This window comes from Podarcis tiliguerta, assembly GCF_965153285.1.
Source record: "Podarcis tiliguerta genome assembly, chromosome: Z".
Taxonomy (NCBI): Eukaryota; Metazoa; Chordata; class Lepidosauria; order Squamata; family Lacertidae; genus Podarcis; species Podarcis tiliguerta.
In genome coordinates, this window is record NC_139553.1 from 31,899,769 (window position 1) to 31,905,469 (window position 5,701).

General features: G+C 45.8%; 1 long non-coding RNA gene across 1 annotated transcript; it reads right to left on the reverse strand.

Moving 5' to 3' along the window:
* Positions 1 to 1,195: 1,195 nt before the first annotated feature.
* Positions 1,196 to 2,704, reverse strand: LOC310669146. The gene is made up of 2 exons (XR_014507043.1): positions 2,493 to 2,704; positions 1,196 to 1,432 (listed from the first exon to the last, which is right to left on the reverse strand). It is a non-coding gene; the product is annotated as an uncharacterized lncRNA (long non-coding RNA).
* Between the last annotated feature and the right edge of the window lie 2,997 nt (positions 2,705 to 5,701).

The window sequence follows — 5,701 nt, forward strand, 5'->3', positions numbered from 1 at the left end:
CCTTATTTTATAAAAGCAGCAGCCTCTTCCACAGCTCAGTGCAAGACAGACGACCAAGCCTCAGTGAAATGTGATCACTGTTCCTGCGTCTGGGGCCCAGGCAGGAACAGCACCTTTTGCTGCAGCCTGCTTTGAGCACTACTTTGATTTTCTCTCATTAGCATGCGGAAGGGAGAGAAGTGTCACTCAATGGTGATCAATCAGTGTCAGTTCTGCTTATGGTGATTGAATGCAAGTCAAGTGAGCACCTGGGTCCCACAGGCTTTTTTTTAAAGCACGATGAGCGCATTTAGAGGTTGGAGCACTGCATGGTGTGCCACGTGGGGCTCCCCTTGAGGAACGCTGACACGCTTCAGCAGCGAGACCACAGGAGCACATTACACTGATGGGCCAATATTTGCATTAGCCTCTCAACAGCTCCCAGACAGGCACCAGTGAGAGAGCTGGTTTTGATTTGCTAAAAGCTTAAATCAGGGGTGGGGAGACTTTGGCCCATTGGCCAAATCTGGCCTGAGATGGGTCCTGATTCGGCTCGTGAGGTGCTTTCCTCCAAACAACGACCCACCTTCCCCACAACTGATATAATATGTGACGGCAGAGATGCAGCGGAAAGTCAGGGTGAGGGGGGTGAGTTCAAGCCGCTGATCAACAGTTGATGGGCAGTGACTTCAAGCCTGCTGGATTGGCTGTAAAACCAAATTTCCTGTGAGGAACCCCATTGCACAGCTGATCCCTGTGGTCCACAGGCTGCACTATAGTTCCCAAGCAAACAACATTTAACTGGTTGTCGGGTGCTTGGGAAATGCTGCACAGAGGACAGGTTGTCAAAGTTGGCCTGCAGTCACCAACCCCCAGTCTAAATGAGTGGCACCTGACTATTGGCAGAATACCTGCTTTGCATGCAGAAGATCTTTGGTTCAATCCCTGACATCTCTAGGAGGACCTGAAGCCTTGGGAAGCTGCTGCCAGCCAGTGTGCACAATATTGACCTTCTCTGACTCAGTACAAGGCAGCATCCTTTGTTCTTCTTACCACCATCTGTAAGGGTAGCATCAGACTGAGTGCCTATGCGGAAGTAACTGTGGCCAGCTCATCCATGCAAATAATTAGTTATGAAAGGAATCTAATCACATCAGTAAGGAAATGCCTGGAGGTGGAGACTCACAGAAGATTGCACTTCCTATGCCACAATTAGGGGGGGGGGACTGCATCTTCGAAGTTCCGTAATATTTCAGAGTACCCACATTTCACGCAGAGAAATGCACCTTCTACCTGATCAACCTTTGTGTCCATTAACCAGCTCAGCCTCTTTCCATCCTGATGTCATCAGCTGTGACTGACAGGTGGTTCAGCAGGGTTTCAAGAGGAGGCCTTTCTCAGCAGTTGCTACTTGATATTTCATTCTGACTCAAGATGGCAGGAATGGGAGCTTCTGCATGGAAAAGGTAAAAGGTAAAGGATCCCTGGACAGTTAAGTCCAGTCAAGGGCGACTATAGGGTTGCAGCGCTCATCTCGCTTTCAGGCCGAGGGAGCCGGCGTTTGTCCACAGACAGCTTTCCAGGTCATGTGGCCAGCATGACTAAACTGCTGCCGGCACAACGGAACACTGTGATGGAAACCAGAGCTCACAGAAACACTGTTTATCTTCCCGCCAGAGTGGTACCTATTTATCTACTTGCACTGGCATGCTTTTGAAAGCCTAGATTGGCAGGAGCTGGGACAGAGCAACAGGAGCTTACTCTGTTGTGGGGATTCAAACCGCTGACCTTCTAATCAGCAAGCTCAAGAGGCTCAGTGGTTTAGACCACAGCATCACCCGCATCCCATACTGCACCACTGATCAGTTTCCCTAAACTTTCACATTATAATTTTGCTGCAGGTTTTTTTCTCCTTGGGAAACTTATATTTCAGTTTCTAAGGTTTACTGGCCTGGCAACCCAATGAAGTTAAAATTACGTCCTCTTCAGGTATTGCTTCTCCCATGGCAAGAGGAAGAACAGGGATGTGCTGACTAGTTCTGCACTCTTTGGTGCACTGTTCTAATTCATGCAGAGAACCTCAGTAAATACAGCAGGCTCTCCACTGCAGACATTTGTCCTCCAATACAGGAATCAGGCTAGGAGGAAGAATCAAACAGGGAGATTGGGGAGATCATGACCACCCTCCTCCCTGCCAGCTTCTGCTGCCTCCCCCACAATCACTGTCCAGCAAAACCTCTTGGGAACAGCACTGACTGCTGTTGTTACAAAACACAGACAAAGCCAGGAGTAACCTTTTTTTGGAAGATTGGCACTACTGTTTGGTTCTCAGAGGGTGTTTGAATGGATATTCCTGTACAGGCCAGTAGGTGGTGCTGGTCATCTATTCACGAAATCACCTTGCGTATTTCACAAACAGGTTTTTTGGAGGGAGATTAAGGGCTTCCCCCGACGTACCAGATGTAGTTGCCGTTTGAGCCAACATTTTATGGAGGGAATTTGTAGCTCTGTACCTATGGTCGCACGTAGCGGCTATTAGAGAGTTGGGTTTTGATTCCTACACGACTGGTTGCTTGTGTCTGAACTGAGAAAAGTTCTGCGGCTGCAGGCACACCGCTCAGGTACCCAGGTATTCCTCCAGCCAGTAAACGTCAGCATTGTGAGTATGCACGCAAGGATAGCCTTTCCATATCTTCTTTCCCTGTTTGTATTTAATGCCCACTGCTCTAAGAGGAACAGAGTGTTTGTCCGAGCTATGGCAAACCTGGTTATTGTGATGTAATTTTGTCTGCAGATAACGCCTGTTATCTTGAGTAGTGCTTTGATCTAGTTAGCGTCGCCTCTGTCTGCCACATCTCTCCTCTGAACTGAGCTCGGAAACTGGCAGCCCAGACCTGTGAGAGGGAAGTGGCATGAAGCAGATGTTCCCAAAACACACCCACCAATCCAAAAGCAAAAAGCAAAACCAAAAAACCAACCAGGACAGTGTTTGTGTACATGCCACTCAAATGAAAGTACTGAGGATCTGTTCCAGATCTTTCACAAAATTTGGATTATTTGGTGCTAGAAGAAAAACTGTTTTTTTTTTAAAGCACATTATTCCAGATTATTATATTAATAAATATGGTGTTATGTGACAGCGTACCAGAAAGAAAACCTGAAAAAACAGCAGCTATACCACTCTTAATGGTAATAATAATAATTATTATTTTCATACCCTGCCCATCTGGTAAGTGTGGAAAAGTCCTCCGGCTATGTTTTATATCTCAAAACAGTGACAAAAGCATATTCTATGAGTTTTATTCAGACCTGTAGTGCATAAAACCACTCTAGCAATGCTCAAACATTTTATTTTATTTTTTAAGGTGGGTGGAATCAAACATTCAAACTTTTTTTGGCCACAACGCATCTTGAATTGCACTTAAATGCAAAGTGTTTTATATTAATTTGAAGCTTGAGATATGTATTCTGGATTGTGTTGGGTATGTTTTTCAAATACTGTATTTCATACGCAACCATTCCTGCTCTTGAGACTTGAATGAAATTTTTGCAAACAGTGCAAAACTGGGCAGAACTTCATTCAGGGTTTGAACCAACATCTGATGCATGAAATTTTTGTTTTGTTTTGTTAAAAAGAAAACCCAGTTTTAAAACTGTTGAAACGTAAGAACATGATCCCATCAAAATAACACATATATTCATTAAGCTCCGTTTTATTTTGGTGGGCAAATTAAGCACGTACTGATATCTACATTCCCTTCTCCTTTGTCAAGATAAGTAAGGTAAAGGGACCCCTAACCATTAGGTCCAGTTGTGCCTGACTCTGGGGTTGCAGCGCTCATCTCACTTTATTGGCCAAGGGAGATGGCATACAGCTTCCGGGTCATGTGGCCAGCATGACTAAGCCGCTTCTGGCGAACCAGAGCAGCACACAGAAACACCGTTTTACCTTCCCGCTGGAGTGGTACCTATTTATCTACTTGCACTTTGACGTGCTTTCAAACTGCTAGGTTGGCAGGAGCAGGGACCGAGCAACGGGAGCTCACCCCACCGTGGGGATTCGAACTACCAATCTTCTGATCGGCAAGTCCTAGGCTCTGTGGTTTAACCCACAGCGCCACCCGCATCCCTTGTCAACATAAGTAGAGCCCTGCTAAATCAGGCCAGAGGCTCTAGATCTAACCCAATGCTGTGTTCTCACAGTTGCCAATCAGATGCCTCTTCTGGTTGGGAGCCCTCAATCAGCACCTGAACACAGCAGCACTCTCTGCACTTTCAGTTCCAGCAACTGGTATTCAAAAGCCTACTGGCTCTGACAACAGAGACAGAGCATAGCTGATAGCCTTATCTTCCATCAATAGAATGCATTGGAGCTTCACACTTTATTTATGGGGTTTACTGCTACAATGTCATGGGCTGGTTGAACTCAGAGGAACGATGGGATGATCCAGCTGCGGAACCCCAAGGGAAGAAGGGTCAGAGTGTGGGGACTGGCAATGGGACAACCATGTGTGATCAGAGGGAGAATATTGGGAAGAGGAGATGTCAGAAGCTGAAGAAGTAACAGGGCTAAGTGAGCAGGGGGAGTCTATGGCAGAGAGCAGTCCAGAAGCAGGAGAGTCAGAGGAGGGAGGTCAAGAGGAGTCAGGCTGCTGAAGAGTCACAGGTGTTTCCCCCTCCTGCTACAACAAGCTCCTTTCCCCCCTGATCTCCCAGAACTAGGCGAGGCATGAAAAGGGTGGAGGAAAGATTGGCAATGTGCAGACACAGTTTCTGATTGCTTACAGAAAACCCTGGAGAGGAAGAGACTTAGGCAGTTGTGGGAGGACTTTGCAACTGCCTCATAGGAGGCAAGATCTACTGGGAAGATTTGCTGAGCACATCCTGGTTTTTTTTTCTAATAAAGAGTTAACGTCTCCTACGCCATGTGATTTACTGCTGGCTAGTTCCTGACATACAAATATCAACATGTATTAAACAGTCTGGACCATGTAAAGTGTGACTTGGTCCCAGAACATATTGACTCCTAAGCAGGTTAGAATCCATTCCTTTTATCAGACAGGGGTCAGCAAACTTTTTCAGCAGGGGGCCAGTCCATTGTCCCTCAAACCTTGTGAGGGGCTGGACTATATTTTGAAAAAAGAAAGAAAGAACGAATTCCTATGCCCCACAAATAACCCGGAGATGCAATTTAAATAAAAACACACATTCTACTCATGTAAAAACACCAGGCAGGCCCCACAAATAACCCAGAGATGCAATTTAAATAAAAGCACACATTCTACTCATGTAAAAGCACTCTGCTCCCTGGACCATCCGTGGGCCAGATTTAGAAGCCAGTTGGGCCGGATCTGGCCCCCGGGCCTTAGTTTGCCTACCCATGAGATAGAGCATTGCCACTTCCCCACTCTTAGATTAGAGATGCCTGCAGTGTAGGGATGGGCAAGAAATTTGATTCAGTTTGCATTTAAAGGTGAGCTTGTGCATCTGCATTTTCTGAAACAATAACTAGCTTTCAAAATGCTCCCCGCCCCCGAATTCTGCAATGCAGTTCTCCAGCCAAGGAAAGTGTAAAAAATAATAATGCATGCGCTAGAGTAAAGTGTGCATATAAATGCATATATTCGTGAAAACAATATATAAAAATGTATTATATTAGAGAAGATTGCTTTGCAAAAAATGTGTAGTCAAAACTGCATATAAAACTGTATAGTAGGGAAAT